The sequence below is a fragment of the Leopardus geoffroyi genome, chromosome C1 (genome assembly GCF_018350155.1).
Source record: "Leopardus geoffroyi isolate Oge1 chromosome C1, O.geoffroyi_Oge1_pat1.0, whole genome shotgun sequence".
Taxonomy (NCBI): Eukaryota; Metazoa; Chordata; class Mammalia; order Carnivora; family Felidae; genus Leopardus; species Leopardus geoffroyi.
The window spans coordinates 183091155-183119113 of record NC_059328.1 but is presented as its reverse complement, the minus strand read 5'-3'; the positions used below and the strand labels follow the sequence as shown (position 1 = coordinate 183119113).

The window sequence follows — 27959 nt, the reverse complement described above, 5'->3', positions numbered from 1 at the left end:
GAGTCAGTTAAAACAGAGTCAAAAAGAGATTAAAAAATTTCTGTGCACACTCACCAGTCTTTTGAGAAGACTGAGGTGTTCTCTCTGAGTCTTTATCTGCTCATGGGGGTTCCTCATGGGCTTTCTTGTGTGAGCTGCACCCATACTGCCTCTTCCATGCTTTGCCGTTCCAACCTCTTCAGTAGGGAAAGTATGCAGACTTGTGAAGCAGTCTGAGTCAAGAATTCTAGAATTTTAAGATTTCCTCCAATCCTTTACTCATTCTTAATTTGACAGAAATATTTTTAGGTGCTTGCCTTTACCAGATCTTTCTAAAGCATTTAACTTGGTTTCCATAGTTACTACCACTCTTTCTTTTTGCTCTCAAATTTCTGGGATTTACATAATATTTAATTCAATTATATAATTAACAATAACAAGTAGAGCTGGCATAAACAGGTCTGGGAACAAACACAATTGGCTTTGGTGGGCACATGACTCAGCTGGTGGGAACAAAGGTGCAGAGGCAGCCTGGAGGGCAGCCTCCCAGGGGCTTCTGGGAACATCACTCAAGAGGGGCAGAGAGAGAGGGAGAGAAAGAATCCCAAGCAGGTTCTGTGCCACCAGTGCAGAGCCCTACACAGGGCTTGATCCCATGAACCATGAGATCATGACCCAAGCTGAAATCAAGAGTTAGATGCTTAACCAACTGAGCCATCCAGGCACCCAAGGTAAGAGAGTTTTTTAAGATAAAGATACTGATGGGGCGCCTGGGTGGCGCAGTCGGTTAAGTGTCCGACTTCAGCCAGGTCACGATCTCGCGGTCCGTGAGTTCGAGCCCTGCGTCGGGCTCTGGGCTGATGGCTTAGAGCCTGGAGCCTGTTTCCGATTCTGTGTCTCCCTCTCTCTCTGCCCCTCCCCCGTTCATGCTCTGTCTCTCTCTGTCCCAAAAATAAATAAATGTTGAAAAAAAAATTAAAAAAAGATAAAGATACTGATGGATAGAAGAGTACAGATGAGCTGAGGATAGTTTTATGTACAGTCTTCTTGCTGCAATGCTAAATTGCCTTGTTTTTTTTCTTTCTAGTTGCTGCTACTACTCGTATTCTCTGTCATGTAAATAGGATGACCAGTCGTTTGTGTGATCATTCTGTGGAAAAAGTGAAATGATTAAAAATATTGTACATCCTCATAGTGATTTCTTTGTTTTAGGAAAAAAATGGGTAATAGAAGATAGTATCTGAGATTTAGACTTTTTACTAGATTCTATTCCTGAAGCCAAGACTACACTGTAGGTTATCTAATGTGAGAATAAAAATAAATAATAATCAAAAAAAAAGATTCAGAGATTTAGACTTTTTAGGCACAAATACATTCCTCTCCTATACTTGATTACCAAATACTGATCAGTTTCATTGATATTAACAGATTTCTTTAGCATAGTAACTTTTTTTGTTTTGTTTTTTAGAGAGAGAGAGCATGAGTGGGGGAGAGGGACAGAGGGAGAGAATCTTTTTTTTTTTTTTTTTTTTTTTTAGTGTTTGTTTTTAGTTTCGAGAGAGAGAGGTGGGGGAGGGTCAGAGAGAGAGAGGGAAACAGAGGGTCTAAAACTGGCTCTGTGCTGACAGCAGAGATAATCTTAAGCAGGCTCCACGCTCAGCATGAAGCCTGATGTGGGGCTCCATCCGACAGCACTGGGATCATGATCCAAACCAAAATCAAGAGTTGGATGCTCAACCAACTGAGCCACCCAGGTGTCCCATAGCACAGTAACTTTAAAATAAATTAATGAGGGGGCACCTGGGTGGCTCAGTCGGTTAAGCATTCGACCTTGGCTGAGGTCATGATCTCATGGCCTGTGAGTTTAAGCCCTGCGTCGGGCTCCGTGCTGACAGCTCAGAGCCTGGAGCCTGCTTCAGATTCTGTGTCTCCCTCTCTCTCTGCCCCTCCCCCACAGTGGCTCTGTCTCTCAAAAATAAACATTAAAAAAAAAAGATTAACGAATAGGTCTTCAATGGATACGGCGACGACTTGCTCTTTCAATTTTTAAAAGCCTTAAAGGAACAGCAGAGTAGCAATCATGGTGATAAAAATGTGTACAAATATTTGCTTATTGACTAGTATTTTATGGAAAGCTCTTCCATGTTTTCTGTCGTTCAAACCTTACCACTTCCTGTGAGGAGAGATGGTGGGGGATATTATCCCCATTTGACACATTTGTAAAATGAGCCTCAGAGGTTCAGTGATTCACCCAAGGTCCTACAGTGGTTGAGTTTCTCAGACAAGAACTCAGGAGTGTCCAGAATTTCTCTTCCAATCCACCTTTAGTCTCAGCTTAAGGCTCTAGGATACTTCTGCACTTCTGCCACTTTTCCATGCCATTTGGGCAATAGTTACTTGCTTTTAGGACTGAAAAATTAAATAGACTCTTTCTTTGCAGACTACCACTTCTCACTGTTGGAAGGACTTGTTTTCTTTGTTCTGAGATATTTTTTCCTACCTTCAAAGTGTGTTTCAGCTCCAAGGAGACTGCCATGGCAGCGGGCTGATTTGGTATGGAGGCAACAGCTGGTTTCCTTGCACGTTACTAAGCTTTTATTTCTGGTAAGTTTTTTTTTTAAATTTTTTAATTTTTTATTTTTTTATCGTTTATTCATTTTTGAGAGAGAGAGAAGAGACAGAGCGTGAGTGGGGAGGGGCAGAGAGAGAGGGGGAAACAGAATCCGAGGCAGGCTCCAGGCTCTTACCTGTCAGCACAGAGCCCGACGCGGGGCTCTAACTCATGACCCGTGAGATCACAACCTGAGCCGACGTCGACGTTTAACCTACTGAGCCACCCAGGCGCCCTTATTTCTGGTAAGTTTTGACGAGCAGCCAGCAAGCTGGCCTCTGTTTCCTCTCATATCACCAGGATTGTCTTTCGTGTAAAAATAAAGGTACCTGGGAGAAAACCTTATACAAGCAAAACCAAAAGTGTCAGAACATGTTGGCTTATGATACCTTTGCATAGTTTTACAGATGCAGAGTTTTCAACAAGACAAATCTTTGTTTTTTTAAAAGAAACCAAAAATCCTGGGATGCCTGGGTGGCTAAGTTGGTTAAGGGTCTGACTTCAGCTCAGGTCATGATCTCACGGTCTGTGAGTTCGAGTCTCGCCTCGGGTTCTATGCTGACAGATCAGAGCCTGGAGCCTGCTTCGGATTCTTCGTCTCCCTCTCTCTCTGCCCTTCCCCCATTTGCACTCTGTCTCTCTCAAAAAATAAATAAATGCTAAAAAAATTAAAAAAAAATAAAAAAGAAAAGAAACAAAAATCATGAGTAGGCATGTAGGGGCACTGGCTAAGTTTGTGATTAACTGGCCTTTGAGGTACTGCCGTGATAGAAGAGTATTCTAAATTGGAGCCCCAACTCTCCCATAAGTGTAATGTGGGCAAGGTTTTTAGAACCCCTTTGCAGTAACCTCTCTGAGGATTGTGGAGGGTGCAGGGTACCTTTTATGCTGTCAAAACAAATCTGGAGCTGCTGGGCTGGCTGGAAAATTAGCCTTTTTATTGCCCTCTCGGTCGTTCAGTGTTTGCCAAATTGTGGTCCGGAACTGCCTGCATTAGAATTTCTTGGGTTGGGGCTTAGGATTCTTAATTAAACAAACTTTCCAAATATTCATAGATACTTTAAGATTTGACAGCTACTGGCGCCTTTCTCATTTCCCTTATTTGTCTTAATCACAAGTAACTGAGCTACACTAAGGACAAATCACTTTGTGGAAGAGGGTGAGGAGGATACAGGGGAATGGTCTCAAAAAGATAGAGAAACAATTGCCATTCTCGACGGTCTCTGTTAGACTCTTGAGTCTTTCTACTGAGCGCTCTTCAGTCACACCTCAGCCTGGTCTGTTCTCTGTCCTGGTTCATGTTGTCCCTGGTTTTACGAGAAGCATTTTCATATTTACAACCATCTGTGCCCTGACTGGTCTGCCTGGCAGTCAAGAGCTCTGCATCTCCCCATCCTTGGCTTCAGTTGAATTATAAACCTTTGGATATAGCTACCTGGTCTCTAGATTGGATGTTTGAGTTCCTCTTGGCTCTGTTGCCTTCTATCCAGAGGCTTTCATTCATTCATTTTTTTTTTAAGTTTTTTATTTCAATTCCAATATAGTTAACATACAGCGTTCTGTTAGTTTCAACAGAAATTCAACAGTTTCATACATTACTCAGTGCTCATCATGATAAGTGTACTCTTTAATCCCCTTTGCCTATTTCACCCATCCCCCCATCTACCTCTCCTCTGGTAACCATCGGTTGGTTTGATCTCTATAGTTACAAGTCAGAGGCTTTCATTCTTCTCCCTTCTCATCTTGGTCCCATATACATACACAGCACATTCTCAAATTCTAAACAGTTTTTCCCGATACACTTTTTTGCTTTTTGTTTTTGTTTATGTCTGCCGGAAACTCTCATAGTGTTAAGGTGTTCAGGTTCTTCCACGAAGCTTAATTCACTTTATATGGTAACTGAATTGTTTCCCAGGAGCAGGAGGCTTGTGATATGGAGGGAGGACAGAGAACAGTTTTTCTTCTTCTTCCTAGTATAGGAATGACTTTTTGCCCACTCATTTTCTTCCACTAGATCCACCTTTCTTGGCTTCTGTATTTGAAGTCAGGTGATGGAGCTCTGAGGTGAATGATGCATCCCACACACAGGAGATGGCTGATGTGTGGGGAGCTCTGGCTTGTTCACTTGTGGCTGCTGCTGCCTTTCACCCAACACCACCACTGATGTAGCCATCAAAGACCCACTGAGTTAGAAGTCAGGACTTCTGGGGTGCCTGGGTGACTCAGCTGGTTAAGCGTCTAACTCTTGGCTTTGGCTCAGGTCATGGTCTCATGGTTCGTGGGTTCGAGCCCTGCATTGGGCTCCACGAAGAGCCTGTTTGGGATTCTCTCTGTTTTCTTCTCTCTCTGTCCCTCCCCCACTTGTGCTTTCTATTTCTCTCTCCAAATAAATAAATCTAAAAAAAAAAAAGAAGTCAGGACTTCTAACTAGGTGGATCCATGCTTATTAGTTTATTCATGGAGTGCATTGGCCATTTGGCAGATTAATATGGAGGGTGACTGGTCCCATAGCTCTCAGCTTCTAGTCCAGAAAATTGGATGACGTGCTGTCTGAAGATCATTTGCCCTGTAACTTTTTGGAATTTATAATCTCCTTTTCCCATTCAAGCTGGAAGGGAGTCCTAGAAGGGGGTCTAGGCACCAAATAGCAAGGCTAACGTTTTTCAAGAAATTATTATATACTTTTTGCTTCTCTTTCTGCTTATCATTGGAACACTTCTAGAAGTTGATGGAGATAGGAGATCTTTTGTGAGGCTGAGCATGCCAGCTTTTAAGATTTATAGGCTTTAGACACATAATCTGGAAAGCAAGTGCCCATGGACATTTCTGATTTTTCTACTTCAGCTCTCTTATGTGATCCTGTGGCCCCTACAGTAGTCCCTTATGCAGGATGCTGCCACAGCTGTCGTAGTTTAGAGTGGCACCGTGCACCAAGGTGAACCAAGAAAACTAATGAACTCAGAAGTGGACAAAGCTAGAGTGTCCGTGAATATTCTAGCAGAGCATCGGAGGGTTCTCATATCAGGTTACTCGCCAACTTACTAAGCGTGTCCTCCATATCCAACATTGGTCATTTACAAAAAGAGAGTTTGAGTTTTTAGGATGCTGTATGGTTCCTAAGCGCCCACTTTACCTTTCCAGGTTGTTCTAAAGTGCTCCCAGATTATTAGGCCTCTGTCATCCTTTTCTTTCCTCTGTAGCTGTTCTCTGATAATTGTTAGGATAGAAAGCGATCTGATCAAATTCTTCATAGTATGATGATTCCCCTGAAGGTGGTTGGATTTTTTTTAAACAAATAATGCTTGTTGACTCATATCTTTAATTGGTGACATCTGAGGCAATGTATCATAATGAAGTGAGCAATTTCAGACATTCTGAACAGAAGTGAAGGGACAACACAAAAGAGGTCTGTAAGCTCTTTCTGCTTTCTCTGACTTTTGCTGCTTTTGAGCTCCTCTCACCTCTGCATTTCCAAAGTGACTCTTAATAGTTTAGGGATGGGTGAGGTGGGGGGTGGGTAAGACTAGCCAGGACTATTATGTATACGTTTAGGGTTGACTTTGCCACAGACAGACCTAAAAAACTATATGGTAAGAGGATAAGGCTTTTAATTAATTGTCTTGTAGTTTGCCTTAGCAAATCTCTTTGTCTTTCAATACATTATGCAAGGCATTACATCAGACTCACCCAAACTGCCTATGGCATGTAAATGTGATGTGGAACAGTATAAAATTTCTAAACATTGATGTATTTGGACTAGCGTCCTTTCTTATGCATTATGTTGGAAGCAGCCCTTAAGAAATAACAAAGCCAGCATGGTGAGCAGTCTGTATGTCTCACATTGGTGGTAAGGACCAACCACATCTATTTTAGTATGATCCTGATTTTGAGTTTCTGCATTTGGAGTCGTTACCAACTTTCTGAAAGCAACACTGATTTTCACAGACTGGGAAATCTGTTTTCCCTCTTCTGGGAGTGCTGTGAGAAATGAGGCTTGAAGCTTTAAATATGGCTTTTTAGGGGCTAGCTTTTTTAGCAGTTGAAGAAGAGTTATGTCGACAATTTGTTTTCTTCCTAGTCATTTTGTTGTGCGCATTGTGGAGAAGACTAGTTAGTTGAGGAGTTAGCTGCTATGCTCATTTAGTGCTTGCTATTTAAAAATTTCCCCATTTAGATGTGGGGAGCTGTGGGGCAATTGAAATGGGATATGATTTCGGTATATGAGGCTTGTAGCAAGATGCTTTGCCCTCACACACACTGTGGCAAGAAAAGCATCAAAGTGTCGTGTTGGTCTGGTTAACCCTGCCGGGTGTGGTGAAACCATGAGAGGAGGCAGATGAGGCCCATCTTGTTCCCCAGTAGAGACTGGCGGTGGAAATGCTGAGGCTCAGGCAGGCGGTTGTGTTAAGCAGGTTCTTGGGAGCTACTTTTAGTTCTTTGAAAAATTTATATCTCAAAGCCCCAAATCTCCCTCCTGCGTCACAGCAGCTGGCCTACATTCACCAGAATATGCAGCCTCTCATCTGATATTTATGGGTGGTGGAGTGAGGCAGAAGAGAAGAGGATTTAACTATCATTTCAACCCCCGTTTTCATTTCCAAGGCTGAAAAGATTCTTCTGTGGTCTTCAGGTATGTATTATTTAAAGAGGAAAAAAGTAACACATTCCCTCTGATGTTTCACTGAACTCACTGAGTTGAGATCTCAGAGCATGTTGCTGCTAATAATTGATTCCTGTGTATTAATGCTGACATATGAGCGGCCTAGTGTGTGTGGCAGGGAAGAGCTACATAATTTAAGAACAAAGCAGAGTGAAGATTTTTTGCTGCACAAGGACAGGAGGTCCTGACATATACTGAAGACTCATTTACAGCCAGACTGAACCTTTCCTGTGGTCAGGCAACACGTCTGGGAAATAGGACTATAAATAGCTGGATATTAAAATTTATACATACTACTTTCCAATTGGCTGATCTCATTTAGTTTAGGACACAAAATTGGGACCTTTTAGCAGACTCATATTAACAGTAAAAACAACTGATATCAGGATTCTGGGAATTGTGTGCAATAGTAAATCAGAGTGCAGTTATATAAAAAAAATACTCAGCCTTTGCTGATAACTGCTATCAAAAATGAGGTTCTAAATTATTACAGTAATCCTTTTTTTACAAGGCTAGTATTATATTTTCGCCTCAAGCAAAATTTGGTTTCTTGTTCTTGATGCAAAACAAGAATTGGAGGTGTTATAAAGCTTTCATCTTAGGCATTTAATTAAATTCTGCAATCTAGCGTTGACCTCATACTGTTTTATAGTGAGGTAAGCTGAGCCAGAAAAAAGTCAGTCTAGTTTAAGGTGACAGTAACAGAGGCACTTGCCTAAACACATTGTTAAAGGAAGATCAAGAATGAAATTACATCTGTATATTCCTTTTCTTGTGCTATGGACAAGAGAACAGATAATTTTGCTGAGATTAAAGAATAGGAGCTTCTCTGTCTTACAACCTTAAAATTGAAGAGGAAAGCAGAAGTATGGAAAGGGAAGTGAAATACAAGGTAAGGGAAAAAAAAAGGCAAGTTGTCTCTTGGCTGTTGTGATTCAAAATAATTAAAGGACAAAGTTCATCTATGGTGGTTGAGGCTGCTTCAAAATATGAAAGGGGCTCTAGAATGTCCCACATCAATGACAGACATTTGTCTCCCAGCATCATGGCTTTGGAAGTAGATAGAGGTCACCAGTTGCTAATTCCCAACTAACTTGGGGGTCTTTCTTGGTTTCTCTACAAAGGATAAGGTGACTAAAGTTTGGACATTTTTGCAATATTACAATTTATTTGTTTACTGGAAGATCAGCTGCCAAATCCCTGGCTTCCAGAAGAGAAAACATACTAGGTAAGCACCTGTCTTAGTCTTCAAACAAACATGGTTAAGATGCAATTGAAGTTCTATCCAAGGTGAAGAAAGACATAGTAAGAAGGCACCTAGTTGGTCTCCATACCACATAAATTATATGGTATGGGCTTGAAAAAAATTACAGCTAAAGAAACTATATGCTATCTAACTGTCTTCAACCCCCAAATATTTTGAATATATTTTCTTAACAAAGTGTTTTCGGAAGCAACATAGACTGAAAGGTTCACTAAACCATGCCAAATTATGCCATACTAATCTCTTCTTCTTCTCCGCCCCGCCCCCCCCCCCCCCCCCCGCCTTTTGTCCTCTTCCCTTTCCTTCTCCTTATTAGTGTTTCTAGAAGTAAAATAAAACAAAATATGGAGATATTTCTAGATTGTAGTAGGGTAATTGGCAAGATCTGTTGAGATGGCATTGTGGTCAAGATGGAGGTTTGCGCCCCAGATCATATGTTAGGTGCCAGATCCACAGGGTGCTGCCAATGCAGCAGTAGAGGAGTGAGAAGTGGCCTCTGTCTGTAAAGAGCTTATAGTGTGTTGAAGGAAAGAGACTATTACAAAACAAAGGGTAGTAAAATATGTTGAGATAATAATGGTGGTCGGGGTGCAGGATCTTCTGTTGGATCTAATGGATCCTCAAGGTTAGGGAAGATTTGTCCAAGATAATCTTTAAGCTGTGATTTGGAGGCTAATAGCTACATTAACGGTGGGAAATGGTAGCGTATTCCAGTCATAGCCCTTGCATGTACAAGGACTCAGAGGTGAGAAGGACATGGTCTCTTCACAGACCTGAAAACCATTGAATATGGTAAGTGCATCTGTTAAGGTACAAGCTTAGCTGCTGTAACAAAGTCATCCCAAATTATAGTAGCTCAAATAAGACAAATTTATTTCCTCCCATGAAGTTGTCTGGAATTGGTCGACAAGCCAGGTTGGTTAGGCAACTCTATTTCTAAAGGAACTTAGATTCTTTTTATCTTTATCATTCACTTACCAGTGAAAAACTATTTCAAGCATCTTTTATACAATTAATGAACCACTGGTGTCTAAAGTGATAACTGAAAGTCAGAAAGAAGTCTGCTATTGGAATACATATCAAGGGGAATGGAGCCCAGACTTAAGGTTAGGGATAATTTCTCCATGGAGGTGAGAACTGAAGTAGAAGTTGGCAAGATGCAAGTTAGGAGGTGGGAGAGTTCCAGGCAGAGGGAAGAACATGTGCAGAGAACCCATGGCAAGAGGGAATGAGGGAATATCGGAGATTTAAGGAACTAAAAATCACTGGGTATAGTATTAGATAAGGTATAATTTAAGGTGCAGCAACACAGAGACCACAAATTACAATAACTCAAACAAAACAAGTTTACTTTCCTCCCATAGAACAGCAGCTTCTAGAGGATGGATCCCTGAATAGGGTGTTTGCAATGCTAGCAGGAGTGAACTCTTGATTAGGGAACTTTAACTGTGAACTAATTGTCTCATGTTAATTTATATATATATTATATATTGTATATTGTATATTGTATATTATATATTATATATTTCATATTATATATTATACACACACACACGTATATCACCATCTCACTATATTTTAAGAAGTTTAGGATTTATCTAAAGGCAAATATGAAGCCATTGGAAAGAAGGGAATTAAATTTATAATTTAGAAAGGTGGCTCTCGTTTTAATGCCATGAATGAATGGGTGGGCAAGATGTAAGGCTGGGGGGCCAGTGGGGCTATTGCTGTAATCCAGATGAGAAAGGATATGGTGATAAGGATATGGTGATAAGGGATGGTTATCTGTTAGCCATAATATAGTTAATAGGCAGAACTTCGTGGAGTAAGAGTTTGGCAGAGATGAGCTATTTTAATCTATTGCTATCCAGGGCTGAAATTCATAAAATTATATGAATTCCAAGAATTTTGAATGTCCACAAATTTATTTTGATGAGGGGTTGCAAAATCAAGTATTCACTATGGCCTAAGAACAGGAAAACGAAATAAATAAAGCAGACCTATTGTAATGTTGGGAGGTTATGGAGAACTGGATAGCACATGCTGTCTCCAAAGGGGTCAGATATCCTCAGTTCCAGCCAAGCGTTGTCATTTATAAATAAAAATTCATTGTTGCCAGATCTAATTTTTTCCCCTTTTATCTTGGGTTGTTATATGAAATCTTCTGATTTTTAAAAAATGTTTTATTTATTTTTGAGAGAGCACAAGCAGGGGAGGGACAGAGAGAGGGGGACAGAGGATCTGAAGTGGGCTCTGTGCTGACAGCAGCGAGTCCAGTGTGGGGCTTGAACTCACAAACCGCGAGATCATGACCTGAACTGAAGTCAGATGCTCAACCGACTGAGTCACCCAGGTGCCCCTGAAATCTTCTGATTTTGAATGTTGACATCTAAGTAAAAATTAAGCAAACATACGAAGTACTGTGTAGACCAACATTGTAAGGACCAAGCAAAACAGGTCTGTAAATGAGATTTGATTTGCACAGATTCATGTGTGCTTACGTCTTAATAACTGTATTAGTTTGGGTAGGCTGCTGTAACAAAGAAACCCAGTGGCCAAGAGAACAGAGATGTTTATTTCTTATGTGACAGTTCCAATGTGAATGGACCGGGTGGCTGGACATTGTTGCTCTTCGTAATCTTTCAGGTACTTCCCAAGTTGTTGTTACACCATCCCCAAGTAGAGTGTTCATCTTCATGGTTAAAGTTGGATCATTACATCTGGATTCCAGTCCTCAGAGAAAGAGAAAGAGAACACAGATGAAGTATCTGTCCATATATTCATAAAAACTCTTACTATTTTTTTTTTAATTTTTTCTGGCATACTTCCTTATTAATTTTTATCCTTATAGACTTTTGAGCCTGGCATGATGGATTATTAGTCCTATTTAACAGATAGGAAAATGAGGTGTAAGTAAGTTGTAACTTACCCAGGATCACAAAGAGAATTAGTGGCAGGACTAGAATCTACCTTGACTCCCTTTTAATAATAATAAAATGTCTTTGAAATGCATATGTAATACATATTTAAATAACAGTTTATTTGAATTCCTGTTATTAAAGTTCAGTCACTTACTGAAGCATGAAAACAGATGGCAATGTATATTTTTCCTCCTGGATACGTTATCATATCCCTCTTCCGAAGTATCATTCTTGTTGGCTCCTGACATCACATGGGGAATCCACAAAAGCCAACGGCCCTTCAAATATTTTGTAAGATGATTTTGCTCTGGTAGTACCAGAATATTCTTTTGTCTTAAATGTTACAGTTTAATTGTGTGCAGGAACATTGATTCCTTATAGCATGGTGTTTACATGTGGCTAGAGCTCTCAGCCTCATTCAATTTCTGTTTCTGAGAAAACTATTAGAGAGTGTCATGGCCAGAATTGCTGTCATTAGTCAAGTCACTTTTCTAGGTCTGGGTAACCACACCTGTGCACAGATAAGTGAAATTTCATTTGACAGTTTTGGGGGCATTTCACTAATACAGATCAGACAAAGCCACAGAATTTCCAGATACTTTACAGATACTGTCTTTTGTTTTTACTCAAGCCTTTGAATGAAACATTTAAATAGTGGATTTGGAGTTCTAGAAAATGAAACATTGTAAGGATGTGGAATTCTCCTCTGGCTTTTATTAGAAAAAGGAAAAGAAGGCTTGACCATTTAATTGTGGCTGCTCTGATGAAGAACGGGCAGAACAATGAAGCAGTGATGTGTTGACAGTGCCTTGGATATACACAATAGAAAAGCCTTCTGTTTTGTTTTGTTTTGTTTTGCTTTTTGAAGGAGCGTCATGTTCTGGTTGGTGGAGCCCAGGATTATAATGCCCATATACCAGGATTCTAGCTGCGGTGTTTCTGCCACTGATTCTCAGCATTGACTTTGGAAATAGCTTTCGGTTGCTTCAGGCAACAGATAATTTTTAAATGAGTGAGGGTGAGTGTGTTCTACCCCCCACATAGAGAACAGGATGGTGATACTGTTGCTTTTATGTAATTTAATTTATATAATTAAAAAAATAATACATTTGACTCGTTTTCCATTAGTCAATTTCCAGTAATGTAGGCACCAGTGTTAATATTTAATTAATTGTTGGATAATGCATCACACACTTCTGCAGTTGAATCATTTAAAGAAATATATTTAAAAGTCTGTGTCATATTGAGAATTCTTATTGAGGGAAGAATTTGGCATATTAAATAATGGCCCAAATGATCTGGAAATATAGGTGGATATAAAGATAGCACCACCAGTACAGTCGCTGTTACCTTCATCACGAATATTAGGCTGTTGTGAAGGTTAAGTGAAATGATGTTCTTCTTTTTGTTTGAACCCTTTTCAGTATATTCCTATGCCACATAGCCATTGGGTAAGGATATGAGAAACATTAAGGAATGGATGGGAAACTTGTCCCAAGCTGAAAACACATACTTTCTTTGATGTATCCTAAAACCATACTGTTTTATGTTTTAGCTAGCTTCTTCCTGTTTATGGTGTATTTTTTCTGACTTTATAAATAATTCTGTCTTATATATGGTATAATTATGACTCATATTTCCTCTTATGAGAACTGAACATTAATCTTTTTTAATTTTAATATTTATTAATTTTTGAGAAGCAGAGACACAGAGCGCCAGCAGGGGAAGGGGGCAGAGAGAGAGAGGGAGACACAGAATCTGAAGCAGGCTCCAGGCTCCGAGCTGTCGGCACCGAATCTGATGAGATCACGAACTGTGAGATCATGACCTGAGCCGAAGTCGGACGCTTAACCAACTGAGACTCCCAGGCGCCCCAAGCATTAATCTTAACTAGACAGGATTCCCTCAGACCTACCTGTCTCATGTTAACTGTTCTGCTTATCCATGAGGCACTGATGCACATTCATCTTTTGAAGTTACAGTTGAACAACTGTTTTGAGTATTGTATTACAAATGGACCTGGTTCTGCACAACCAGTAGACTCATCTGTTTTGGTAACTATGTCTAAACTCCAATAATTAGGAGTAATTTCTTACTGGGTTATAATAATGAAAGCAAGTTTCAGACTTCATTCCACTGAATATAAAGATGTTTATTAGAGAAGGTACGAAATAACCCTATATAACCTGTTCTTTGAGCTCTGTGAATTCTCAGCAGTCTTTCAGGTGCTCTCTAGGTGCACATTACAGGTGCCAGGTTTAATGCCATATTCTAAATGCTCACTCGGTTTTTACTTTTTGACAATCATTTGAGATTTATAGACAAATTGCGAAGATAACACGTTTTCATATACCTCTTACCTGATTTCTGCTCTTGTTAACTTTCTACATTACCATGATTTATCAAAACTAAGAAATCCATATTATTATTATTATCAGTATTAACTATACTCCAGACTTTTTTCCATTAATATCCTTTTTCAGTTCTAGAATCCAATCTAGACTATCACATTGCATTTAGTCATTAGACTTTTGTACCAGGTTCATGAAAAAGATCAGTTTATACATCTTAAACACCACTAATTTTAACCAATGAAAATTTGTCTCTAGTATCTACAACACCTGTGATCAAAACCACCAGTATCAGTTGGAAAGAGATAGCCAGCTGCCTCTGGGAGTGTGGTTCTTTCAAGTAAATATCAGCTGACCACCAGTATAGTGTGTAGTTCCAGTTAGGGTAGGAGACAAAAACTAACACACACATGCATTTCATATTGCTCTGCTGTGGTATTTGAAAGTAAATTCCAGGTAATCTAACACTTGGGCTATATTGAAGTTCTGTTTAAGTTAAGTGTATGCTATAGATTATTGATGAAAGGAGATCCTTAGTCCTTTCTAAAAATTTATAACATTTTCTACCCTAATTATAAAAAAATAGTACTTTTATTCACTTGTCAGACATACAGAAAATATAGAAAAGCATACAAAGTAAACATTCACATAATTCCTGTCATACTGATTTTCTTGGCTTAAATGTTAATTTTTCCCTTAAATCTAATTACCTCTGTGACCTCCAGAAACAAAGAAATACTTTAGTCTGAATCTGTATCCATCTTTCTCTGACTTAGTGTTTCAGAGAAGCTTTAGCCTTTTTGCCATCAGGAGTGGACTGGACTCAAGAATTGAGGGGCAAGGAGACGAAGTGTTTCCTAGCATAAATTACTACTTTTAAGTGGAGTTCATTATGGAATTTTACACTTCTGTGTTTTCTTTTTTTTTTTTTTTTAATTTTTTTTTCTCAACGTTTATTTATTTTTGGGACAGAGAGAGACAGAGCATGAACAGGGGAGGGGCAGAGAGAGAGGGAGACACAGAATCGGAAACAGGCTCCAGGCTCTGAGCCATCAGCCCAGAGCCCGACGCGGGGCTCGAACTCACGGACCGCGAGATCGTGACCTGGCTGAAGTCGAACTCTTAACCGACTGCGCCACCCAGGCGCCCCTACACTTCTGTGTTTTCAAGAAGTCTAAAGATGTGCAAATGTTCCTCAGAACATAAACTAACATGCTAATGTCATAGCTGAATAAAAGCTGCCAATGCTCTTTTCTGTTTATTTTGAATTATTATTATTATTATTTTGTACAGTTCTTGAGTTACTGATACGGAATTGTGGGAGAAATTGATGACAGTGGCTTTGCATGTCATTCGTACTGATAAACCTGCGAGGGTAGAATAGGGTACGGGGGAAAGTCAGGTTCACACAATGGGGGCATTTCGTCTTGACTCCACACCACCTTCTCAAGTTTAAGATTGGGCATGGATATGTCATGTAGCCTCTCCCTGCCTTGTTTCCTCACCTGTAGCACAGGGATGGTGATGAATGCCTCAGAGGTCCAAAGGTTACATTAACTGAGATGATGTGTGTAAAACACTGAAATACATGGTAGCTATTATTAATATTCAATGTATTTCCTTTTTTTTCCTTTTTAATTTATAAATTGAATCAGTCCCAGTCGTGAGGCAGGCACATGTTGAGTTTTCCTCTGTGTGCTAAGATCTGGACATGGTGTGAGGGACATCGAGAAATGACATGTCTGGGTTCTCAGGCACTGCACAGAGTAGTAGTGGAGACATGCCAACACCATGGGACGCTGTGGGACAGGCATTGTGGGAAGACTGGTGAGGAGTGAGCCACCCAGGCCTGTCTGGGAGAGGCAGAGATACAGGGAGGACACCCAGGCAGGCAAGAAGGCAGTAGGCACTGAGCTAAGGCTGGGTTTTAAGTTATTGGGCAAGGGTGGTGCATGGCACAGAGGAATTAAGGATCCTACGGCTAATTTTCTCCCTACAGCCTCTTACCGTGAACTCTTCAAAGGAGTTCTCTGCAGTCATGCGCAGAAGCCTTTTGTAAAGCAAGCTACCACCACATGGGTCTTATAAATTTGGTTTCAGTATCCCCTGTCCCATCTAGGTGTCTCTGTGTATTTTTTAAACATTACACTTAATTTTTTCTTCATATATTTTTGGATTATAAAAGGCCTATAACAACATTACAGAAAATTTTGAAAATAAAGAAGAGGGGAAAAAAAGTCCACAATTTGCTAGCTGTGTTAATACAGTGGATTTCATTCTTTGTTCATCTTATCCTGAATATATATAAAAATTATCTTCCTCCCTTTCCTTTGTTATAGGGATAAAATTTGATTGACACAAACTTTAGAGGAAGTCTGAATTGTAAGCCTCATGCTCTGTATGTGGTGTTAAAGGAAAAAGGGTTACAGTAAGGATGGGTTACCCCACAGGATTCCCTGGGTGATTCTTTGAGGCAGAATTATGGGAAATTATGTGCCCCAGGCCCTTTTTTTTTTTTTTTAAAGCAATATCTGCCTCCCCTAGTTACTGGTGGTCTTGAAATTGTGGCGAGGTGTGGCTGGGGTGGTTCACAGTGTTCATTACTTAGGACAGAACAATTTTCACAGATTTTTACCTTATATGCTTCTACTACTGATTATGTAATATTTTATTTTCTTTTTCTTTTTTTTTTTTTTTTGAGACTGAGAGAACGTGCGTATGCAAGTGAGGGAGGAGCAGAGGGAGAGAGACAGAGAGACAGAGAGAGAGAGAGAGAAAGAGAGAATCTTAAGCAAGTTCCATGCCCAGCGCAAAGCCCATCTTGGGGCTTGAACTCTCGAAACTGTGAGATCATGACCTGAGTCGAAATCAAGAGTCAGTTTCTTTTTTTTTTTTTTTTTTAATTTTTTTTTTTTCAACGTTTTATTTTTATTTTTGGGACAGAGAGAGACAGAGCATGAATGGGGGAGGGGCAGAGAGAGAGGGAGACACAGAATCGGAAACAGGCTCCAGGCTCTGAGCCATCAGCCCAGAGCCTGACGCGGGGCTCAAACTCATGGACCGCGAGATCGTGACCTGGCTGAAGTCGGGCGCTTAACCGACTGCGCCACCCAGGCGCCCCAAGAGTCAGTTTCTTTTTTTTTTAAATTTTTTTTTTTTTTTCAACGTTTATTTATTTTTGGGACAGAGACAGAGCATGAACGGGGGAGGGGCAGAGAGAGAGGGAGACACAGAATCAGAAACAGGCTCCAGGCTCTGAGCCATCAGCCCAGAGCCCGACGCGGGGCTCGAACTCACGGACCGCGAGATCGTGACCTGGCTGAAGTCGGACGCTCAACCGACTGCGCCACCCAGGCGCCCCACCAAGAGTCAGTTTCTTAACTGACTGAGCCACTCAGGCGCTACTTAATTACCTGATATTTTCTATTTACTTACTTTTTATTTAACTGAAGGAAATTTATTTTAAAAGGTAGCTCTATACTATTATTACATGATTAAGAGAAGGTCACTCTAGCATTCATTACAATGAAAACAAATGAAAACAACATAATTAACTTCTAGGTGGATATGGATACTTGCCAGAGGCCCTAAACCAAATTTCTGCTCTTTGTTAAAATGGGAGATGAGCAGGTGTTGAAGATTTGTTGGTGGGATCCTATCATTAAACAGAGACTATTTCATTAGAACTATTGGAATAAGATTTTTATATTGTGTGTGTCTAATTTACTTTGGAAGTGCTTCAACATAAAGAGCATGATTCTTGGCTAATTTTCTCCTTACAGGCTGGTATCATTTCAGGCACCTTAATAAGGAATTAACACCTTCGGTATTGGATACTTAGAACTTCAAATATTGTTTTTCCATTAATTTTTTAATTTTTTTAGAAAGAGAGAGAGCATGCGAGTTCGAAGAGAGGAGCAAAGGGGGGGGGGGAGGGAGGGTGAGATAGAGAGGGAGAGATAGAGAGAATCTTAAGCAGAGTCCACGCTCATCATGGAGCTAACTCCCACAACCTCTGAGAGTTGATCTGAGCTAAAATCAAGAGTTGGATGCCTAAGCGACTGAGCCACTAAGGTGCCCCAGAACTTCAAATATTGTTATAGAAATATATGCCAGAGGATTTACTTAGCTTAAAGGATGTTAGGAACAATTTTTCATCTGTGACACGATTGTGAATTGTGTGAATGAACTGTGGGAAGCCCAGGAGGGCTCATCCTGCCATCTAGGTTTTCCGGTGTCTCTCTGGGAGTGTCTTTCATCTTAGGTGGTAGTAGGAAGTGCCTTAAGAAAGTGGGGCTTCCTTGAGCTACAAAACAGGTTTGGTGCCTGCTGGCTAAAGTACTTTTGGCTGAATTTAGTTTATGACTTGATTTCATAACGTACTACCCCGTAGCAAGGTATATGAGGAATGAGATATATGGCTTATACCTAGCTTGACAGGTCCTTCCTAAATGATGTAGACCCTTCCTGAACAGGTCAGCTTGCAGTATCTTTCTTCCTGTGATTCAGTGTGATTGAATGCCTTGTCTATGACCAATCAACACGTCCTGAATTTTTGGACAGTATAGCCCAAGGGAAATCTTTGTTTGCATAACTCTGGCTTGTTTTCTAGCAGTCTTGGGTAGATCAGTATTTTTCAAATTATCTGTGGAGAAGGTCAGGTTTTTTTTTTTTAATTTTAATTTCCAATACATTGTGGACTGGTACTCTGAATTACTAGAAAAATAAAATAGTGACTGTGCATACAAAATAGAAGTGTAGACTTTTTAAAATTAGGTTTAACAGATAACATGACATTTCAATAAATAACAAACCTAACATAGGAAAGAAGAGAAAAACTGTGACAATGATAATTATGAAAATTACACAGATTTCTTGAAAATGTGTATATGTGTAGGCAGTTACTTTAGAGAATTGTTATTGCATTCATACCTTTCTTGACCTGCAGTTGTAACTAAACAAATAGTTATAAGTGAAATAGTGATCTCTATATGCACACTTTGAATGTAAACTGTGTGTATATCAGTATTTATAGTTTCTAATTCTCCAAATGGGCTTGCTTCTTGCTTGTGGACGTATCTAATACAGGTTGAACTGCTGACATGCTACTCACAATGCATGTCTACCCGAAATGCTTAAGGTTTTGTTTTTAAAAAAAATTTTTTTTTTCAACGTTTATTTATTTTTGGGACAGAGAGAGACAGAGCATGAACGGGGGAGGGGCAGAGAGAGAGAGGGAGACACAGAATCGGAAACAGGCTCCAGGCTCCGAGCCATCAGCCCAGAGCCCGACGCGGGGCTCGAGCTCACGGACCGCGAGATCGTGACCTGGCTGAAGTCGGACGCTTAACCGACTGCACCACCCAGGCGCCCCTTAAGGTTTTGTTTTAATAACACTCACAGCAAAGAAGCCAGGCTCACAGAAGATATGTTTACAAGAATGGAAAAAGTATTTTTATAAATCAGTTTCTGCAAGCTCAGGATATTCATTTCAAACTTTTATCCAAAGTAAAGCAAGTAAGGCTACTATTTTCACATTAATCTTCTGTCCTTTGTCAGTAATCAATTTCAACAATTTTGTAGTAAATAACTTGCTTCTTGAAGAAAGATGGATACCTATTCAATGTTATTCATGACTAAAATACATACACATGTTTTAGGCTTAAAGAATAAGGGTCAGTAACAGTGGAGTAGATTGTCTTATAGCTTTTTGTTTTCTTTGTCTGAAATAGTGTATTAGTAGTATATTAAAAAGTAAAACCAGCTGAAGAGTTAAGTCTTTTTTACATAGATAACAGAGGTAAAATATTGAAGAAAGTTATAAAATGGTGATCCCCAAACTTGATTTATTTGGTCCACTATAGTTTTTAAAAAATTGGTGTGTCATATGAAAAAAAATCTAGTTTTCTAGTATATCTTTATTTTAAAAAAAATTTTTAACGTTTATTTATTTTGAGACAGAGAGAGAAACAGAGCATGAATGGGGAAGGGTCAGAGAGAGAGGGAGACAAAGAATCTGAAACAGGCTCTAGGCTCTGAGCTGTCAGCACAGAGCCCGGGGTGGGGCTCAAACTCACGGACTGCAAGATCATGACCTGAGCCAAAGTCGGACACTTAACCAACAGAACCACCCAGGCACCCCTTTCTATATCTTTAAAAAACCCCAGTATTTGGCCCCTTGTGGGCCCTGCATCTCTAGGTGACCTCAGTCAGTGCAAGGTCTCCACAGTCCCCACCTTTCACACAGAGTGCATATAGCTGCTTCATTAATTTTCCTTACCTGCCCACCTACTGTGGACATTGGAGTTTGTCACCTCCGGTCCAGAGTAATGTCTGAGTGTCTAGGGAGCAGGCTGTGTTGAGGGACACCATCTAAAAGAGAATCCATCAGGTTGTGGCACTAGTGATGTCATACTCCTGTTGCCTTGATTCTCAGAGCTTGCTCTGAATGGTTGCTGTTCTCTCTACCCTGTCTTCTACCTAACTCTGCCCCTGCTTTCCTATTAGCCTTTCTAGGAACCTCTACCTATCAACCTCTATCTGCTTGCCTCTTACGGCTCTGTCCTTTGGATTACACATTTTTTTCTCATGTAGTGCTAACCTTACAATACCTCTGGTTTTGCCTTTGTATATCCCTTATTCTGGAATATTCTTGATAGCACTGTTTGTTTCCTTAATTGCACTTACCATAGTTTGTAAACATACACTTATTTATATGCTTACTTATTTAATCCAAAACTGTATGCTCTATGATGGACCATCTCTGCTTTGTTCACCACTGAATTCTTTTTTTTTTAATTTTTAAAAATATTCATTTGTTTCTTAAGACACACACACACACACACACACACACACACACAGAATGTGAGCGGGACAGGTGCAGCGACAGAGGGACACACAATCTCAAGCAGGCTCCAGGCTCTGAGCTGTTAGCACAGATCCTAACATAGGGCTTGAACTCATGGACTGTGAGATCATGACCCGAGCTGAAGTCGGACACTTAACCGACTGAGCCACCCAGGTGCCCCATGTTCTCCACTGAATTCTTAACCCCTACTACTATGTGTGGCATACTTAGGACATTGTCATAGTTGATGGCTGGATGAAATGAAGGTGTTGGCGCAGTAGGCTTGAGGGTGGGTGGTGGAATTGATTTGCACCCATGCAGTGTGCAGTCACCAGTGAATCCTGTTTTAGAGCTATTTGAATTATTTGAATGATTGAATTATTTCAGAAAATGAATGGAAATATTGATTGATGGTTTAGAAGTATATTAATTATTTTTTTGGCGCTCATGATTTCACATTAAGGAATGTGATATTTTATACTTCCAAAAATAATTTATTGACTGTATTTTACATTATTATCAATCAGATTTAAGTGTCTAAATTTTAGAGATTTTCAAGAAGGTAGGTCCTCACTACTGATGGCTTGTGGTTATAATTCTGAGGGGAGAAAAGAGTCACCATTAAATTAGCTTCATACTAATTAAAACTGCAGGCTACACAATAATTAGAGCTGTTTGTCCATAAGATCTTTTGGGCTTTTGATCACACCATTAAAAAAATAGATGGTTAAGTAAAAAAAAAATATATGATAATCCTTATATTTGTGGAAAATAGCTACTGAAATTCTTCTTTAGTGTTGAGAGCTGGAGGATTTTTTTGTTTTGTTTTGTTTTTTCAAATTATGAAGTATAGCAATTTAGGGAATCATTTTAAAGAAAATCTTATAGTCCTACTAAACCATTTTTATTCTTGACCCAGAATCTTATTTAAACATTTAACAAGTTATTTTTTGTCCTAATTATGGTAGAAATATCTTTCACAGAGTGATAATTGTGATTGTTTGAAAGCTCAAGATTAAAATATTCATAAAAAGAAATCCTATAGGGAATGATGGAGTTCTCTTCAGGGAGGAACAAAATGGAGGGGAAGGAAAGAAACAAGAGTCATCATCCCCCACTAAGATGCCATTGGGGGATGAGGGGATGGAGGGCAAAGAGGCAGAGTGGGGACGGTTGGTCTGAGAGGCACATTCTGGGATAATTTGCATATTCTCAGAAATAGTAGTGGGAGGTTGGGATGAAGGAATTAAATCTGCTGAAGAACCAAAATACTGTTCTTTCTTATTATACCCCCACCTACTCATCCTACACACATCCCTCTGTACACACTGATGCTTTTTTATAATCCATGCATGTTGAAAGTCAAACATTTGATGTGCACCAGCTGCAGTGAGAACCCAGTAGGTTTCTTCTGCAGGCTCTTCGATTGTAATCTTGAAAGAAAAGTTTACTGGTTTGGTTTTCTAATTTATATTTTAGTTGCACCACTGGGAAGGGTGGAAATATTTGGCTTGTTTGTCTCAAATACACCCAGAGATTGATGGACTCAAGCTTCTCTGTTTGACACAGGTGGCTTATTAACTGTCTTTTCTCCTCTCTGCAGTCGGAGTACAGGAGTAGAAAACAGGTTAGAAGAAGTAGGTCATGAGAGTTAACTGAAGAAAAGTAAAGTAACATATTTATGTCTCTTTCCATCTTTCAGAAAGCAGTACACTTCTAGACAGTTGCAGAAAGGTAAAAATACTTGTTTAAAGTAGTCTGTTTTTTTTTTTTCTCTTAATACCTATTGTATAAATGATGTAAGCTAACAATATTTAACAAACACTAGCCTATTACAAAATTTCCCAGGCCCGTTTAAAACAATGGACCTAGGTTTCCAGAGCATATTGGAGTCAAAGAGAAATGTTAATGTCAGAGGAGAAGAATAGCTGGACAGAGATTTTGGTCAACTGCTCTTAAACCTTCTGTCCATTGCCTGGTGGTAGAAGGAATTTGTTAACTTTTCTTGCCTGTAGCTCCACTAGGGAAAGAAGACTCCCTGTGGGGTGAATGTCCTTTCTCTTAATTATGACTCTTTAGTTAGGTATAGTGTTTAGGTAAGTTTTAGAGTTGGTTATTTGGAATTCAAAATGCATTTTTCCATGGAAATAAAGTTTTAATTCAGTGATAGGGGTGCATTGTAACAGTGAAAGAGCCCTGGACCCAGAATCCGATTTGGAATTAGATGTTGCATTTTGTCTAAGCCAGGGTTTCTCAACCTTGCCATTATTGACATTTTAGACCTGTTTTTTGTCCTGCAGGATTGTCCTGTATTTCATTGTAAGAGATGTAACAGCATTTCTGACCTCTGACCTGGTTGCCAGTAGCAGTCATCCAGTCATGACAATGAGAAATGTCCCCTGGGAGGCAAAATTGTCCCTGGTGGAGAATCCCTGCTCTAAATGTATGATCTCTAAGACCTTGGACATATTATCTAACAGTCCTCAGCCTGTTTTTCTGTCTGTAAGTTAGGTACTACTTACTTCAAAAAAGTTAATGAATGGTCTTTAATTTGTAGTCTATCTACATGTGTCTTTATTAATATATGTGTGTATATATATTACTTATATATAATATATATGTATATTAATTATATATAATTATTTCTGGAGTAAAACCTGATGGGTCATGATATATTGTTCTTTAAAAGAATTTTTTGTATTAGATTTTCTAATATTATATTTAAAATTTTTTATACATAGAGTCATTCATAAGTAAGTTTGACCTATGTTAGTATTTCTTCAAATATGGTCCATATGCCAGTACCAAGTACTGGGAGAATGTAATCTACTCTTAGGTAGTATGCAGATAAATATTTCAAAAATTGTAATATGTATGTAATTATTCAATTAATTTTGACAAGTGATACTGTTTTTCATTCTTGACAGTGATAAAAATTTATCTTTTAGAGTAGCCAGTCAATTTAAATGAACATTAATAATATTTATATGTACTATTCGTGGTTTCTGGATATGTTAAAAATTGTGGGGGCGCCTGAGTGGCTCAGTCGGTTAAGCGTCCGACTTGGGCTCGGGTCACGATCTCGCGGTCTGTGAGTTCGAGCCCCGCGTCGGGCTCTGTGCTGACTGCTCAGAGCCTGGAGCCTGTTTCAGATTCTGTCTCTCTCTCTCTCTGACCCTCCTCCGTTAATGCTCTGTCTCTCTCTGTCTCAAAAATAAATAAACGTTAAAAAAATTTTTTTTTAAATAAAAAATTGTGAAGATGGTTTGAGGCACATAGGCCTTTAAAGTTGTGTGTGTGTGTGTGTGTGTGTGTGTGTGTGTGTGTATTTGCTAGATAAATGGGTGGAGGTGAGTAGGAGAGTTATATCTATCTATCTATCTATCTATCTATCTGGTTTGTTTTCCATATTCTATCAGCCTCATTAATGTTCTGAAGCTTTTCTCGTAGGGGTTATCAGTTCTTCAAAGGCTTGGTGGAATTTACCTTTAAAGCTATCTGGGCCCATTTTATTTTAGAGGTGTTTTCTGTTGTTGTTTTTGTTTTGTTTTATTCAGTTTTTAATTTTAGTTCCAGTATAGTTAGCATACAGTTTTATATTTATTTCAGGTATACAATATAGTGATTAAACCATTCTATACATTACTACTCAGTGCCCATCATGATAAAGTGTACTCTTTAATCCTCATCACCTATTTCACCCATCCCTCCACCCACCCCCCCTCTGGTAACCATCAGTTTGTTCTCTATAGTCTAAGAGTCTGTTTCATAGTTTGCCCCCTCCCCTTTTTTCTCCATTGCTAATTTGTTTTGTTTCTTAAATTCTACATGAGTAAAATCATCTCATATTTGTCTTTCTCTGACTGACTTATTCACTTACCATTATACTGTCTAGCTCCATCCATGTTGTTGTAAATGGCAAGATTTCATTCTTTTTCCTGGCTGAATAATAGTCCATTGTGTGTATATACCACATCTTCTTTATCCATTCATTGGTCAGTGGACACTTGGGCTACTTCCATAATTTGGCTATTGTAAATAATGCTGCAGTAAACATAAGGTGCATGTATCCTTTTGTGTTTTTGTATTTTTTTGGGTAAATACCCCATAGTACATTATTAGATCATAGGGTAGTTCTATTTTTAACTTTTTGAGGAACCTCCCTACTGTTTTCCACAGTTGCTGCACCAGTTTGCATTCCTATCAACAGTACACAGGGGTTCCTTTTGCTACACATGTTGCCAATACATGTTGTTTCTTCTGTTTTTGGTTTTAGCCATTCTGATAGATGTGAGGTGATATCTCATTGTGGTTTTGATTTGAATTTCCCTGATGATGAGTGATGTTGAGCATCTTTTCATGTGTCTGTGGCCATCTGTATGTCTTCTTTGGAGAAATGTCTGTTCATATCTTGTGACTATTTTTAATTGGATTAGTTGTATTTTGGGTGTTGAGTTGTACACATTCTTCATATACATTAGTACCAACCTTTATCGGATATGTCATTTGCAAATATCTCCCATTCTGTAAGTTGCCTTTTAGTTTTGTTGATTGTTTCCTTTGCTGTTCAGAAGCTTTTTACTTTGATGTAGTCCCAGTAGTTTATTTTTGCTTTTATTTCCATTGCCCTAGGAGATAAATCTAGAAATATGTTGCTGTGTGGCCAATGTCAGAGAAATTACTGCATGGGCTCTCTTCTAAGATTTTTATGGCTTCAGGTCTCACATTTAGGTCGTTAACCCATTTTGAGTTCATTTTTATATATGGTGTAAGAAAGTGGTCCAGTTTCATTCTTTTGCACGTAGCTGTCCATTTTCCCAACACCATTTACTGAAGAGACTGTCTTTTTCCTGTTGTATATTCTATCCTCCTTTGTGGAAGATTAATTGACCATATAAATGTGGGCTTATGTCTGCGTTTTCTATTCTTTCACATTGATCTATATGTCTATTTTTATGCCAGTTCTATACTGCTTTGATTACTACAGCTTTGTCATATAACTTGAAGTCTGGAATTGTGATACTTCCTGTTTTTTTTTTTTTTTTTTTTCAAGATTACTTTGGCTATTTGAGGCCTTTTGTGTTTTCATACAAATTTTAAGTTTCTTTGTTCTAGTTCTGGGAAAAATGCCGTTGGTATTTTGATAGGGATTGCTTTAAATCTATAGATTGCTTTGAGTATTATAGATATTTTAACAATATTTTTTCTTCCAACCCGTGAGCATGGAATATCTTTCCATTTTTTTGTGTCACCTTGAATTCCTATCATCAGTGTTTTATAGTTTTGAAAGTATAGGTCTTTCACCTTTTTGGTTAAGTTTATTCCTAGGTATTTTATTATTTTTGGTGCAGTCGTAAATGGGATTATTTGTTTTTAAAATGGTTTTTCTAGTTTCTCATGTAATTATTGTTCTGTGTAGTGTTTTCACCTCTTTTTGGTCTTATTTTGACCTTGAAAACTTGCTTTATTTATTTATTTATTTATTATTTATTTATTTATTTAAATTTTAGAGAGCAAGAAAACATGAGCAGGCTCCATGCTCAATGTGGAGCCCAGTGTGAGGCTCCATCTCATGACTCTGGGATCATCACTTGGGCTGAAATCAATATTGGACGTCCAACTCACTGAGCTAACCAGGCATCTCTTGAATGCTTCTTTTAAAGTATACACCAGTTCATGTTACACATTTACTCCTAACTCTACTTGAGCAAGCCGAATACACTCCAGTTCCCTTTCCCTTTGATCCACATGGCTCCATTGTTTCTCTGACCACAGCTTTGAAAGTTGTTCCTCCTTCCTTGTCTCCCTCTGACAACCATCTTTGCTCTTCGTGGCGTGTATTACCATATGACATGCTATGTATTTACTTTTGTCTGTCCTTCGATTCTAACCCCCAAAGGAAAGCTCCACAACAGAGGGACTTCATCTGTTTGATTGTGATAGCCCTAGTACTTGGCATATAGAAAGGCTTCAGTAAATATTCATTGAACGATTTGATATATTTATATTTTCCTAGAAAGTTATCCACTTGGTTTAGTGTTTCAAATTTATTGTCATAAATGTATTATTCTCTTAATACCGTTTTAGCAGCTGTGTCCTCTTTCTCATCTGTAACACTGTTTATTTGTGTTTTCCTTCTTTTTAAAAATGAGTGTGGCCTCTGATTTGTCTCCTCTCTTGGTCCTTTCACAGTATCATCTTTTGGTTTATTCATCAAGTTAGTTTCTTTGTTTTCTCTTTCATTAATTGCTGTTTTTATCCTTATTAATTCTTTCTGCTTAGTGTTTAAAAATTATTTTTTAAAGTTTTTTTTTTTAACTATAAAGTCTGGTTAATACAGTATTTTACTCTTATTATTGTGGGTCAGCACTTGAAGGCTATTTGAGGCCCCATGTAGCCAAATAATACACAAGAATGTCTAGAGTTGGCCATTCATCAAGTAGGAAGCTAATTCAGTGGGAAGAGTAGCTTTGGAGTTTCACAGGTACAGGGAGAACTCTGTTGGGTGTTCACACATTTCCTAGGTTTGTCATCTTGAGTCACTTGCTTAATTTTTCTGAGCTCAGTGGATAAACATGTGGGTAGTAATAATGGTTGTAAAGCTTTAAACATGGTTCCTGAACATGGAAGGCATGTTCAAAAAGTCCTTCCCTCCTGTCTTAGTGCGTGATATATAAGGTTTGATCATACATGCTCTGTTCCAAAGAACTCACGAGTAAACCAATAAGTCGAGTCGAATAAAAGAGATACGTCAGAAGAACAGATGGGAGGGGACTTGAATTCTTGTGAGGGTGAGGGCTGGTGTGGAGGAAGAAGGGAAGAATTACACTAGAGATGGAAGTATAACATGATGTAGAATGTAACTTAATGGAGAGGTTTGTGGGCCTCTGGGCTGGCATGGACCTGGTAAGTATTTCTCTAAAGCCCATAGCCTTTGCCCAGTGGATAGAGGAGAGAAGGGAGAGTTAACTGTTGTGATGGGCACGTGAGACAACTTGCCAGGTGTCTCTGACTCAGAGGGACCGAGAGGGGAATTAGTCAGGTGGAGGCATCTAGCAGGTGAGCCCAGGAGAGTATGTACTGCATCTCTATGATTGAAGGTTGGGTGTACCAGAGTCCTGGCACCACTGGTTAGCCAGGCATTCATTGCATGCCTCTGCCATTTGTGAATAAAGCAAGTATGGGATGCTCCCAAATTAGAAGCATCTATGATTATTTTAACAGTGGCAGTTGCTGAGTTGATGGCTCTGACACAGAAGACTCACAAACAGCAGAGCAAAGCTGGTGTTGGGAAAGGTACTTTACTTAAATTTTTCTTTTGGTAGG

General features: G+C 39.1%; 1 protein-coding gene across 5 annotated transcripts in view; it reads left to right on the top strand.

Annotated features, from left to right (window-relative positions):
- The window catches only part of HECW2 (HECT, C2 and WW domain containing E3 ubiquitin protein ligase 2), a 375863-nt gene that overhangs the window by 41673 nt on the left and 306231 nt on the right, over positions 1 to 27959 (top strand). The window contains exon 1 of one of the 5 annotated variants that reach the window (XM_045480585.1): positions 2488 to 2583. The exons of the other annotated variants lie outside the window; for them this stretch is intronic. The gene's annotated coding sequence lies outside the window, so the exon portion shown is untranslated. Of the gene's footprint in view, positions 1 to 2487; positions 2584 to 27959 lie in introns of those variants that run through there. 5 annotated transcript variants of the gene reach the window in all.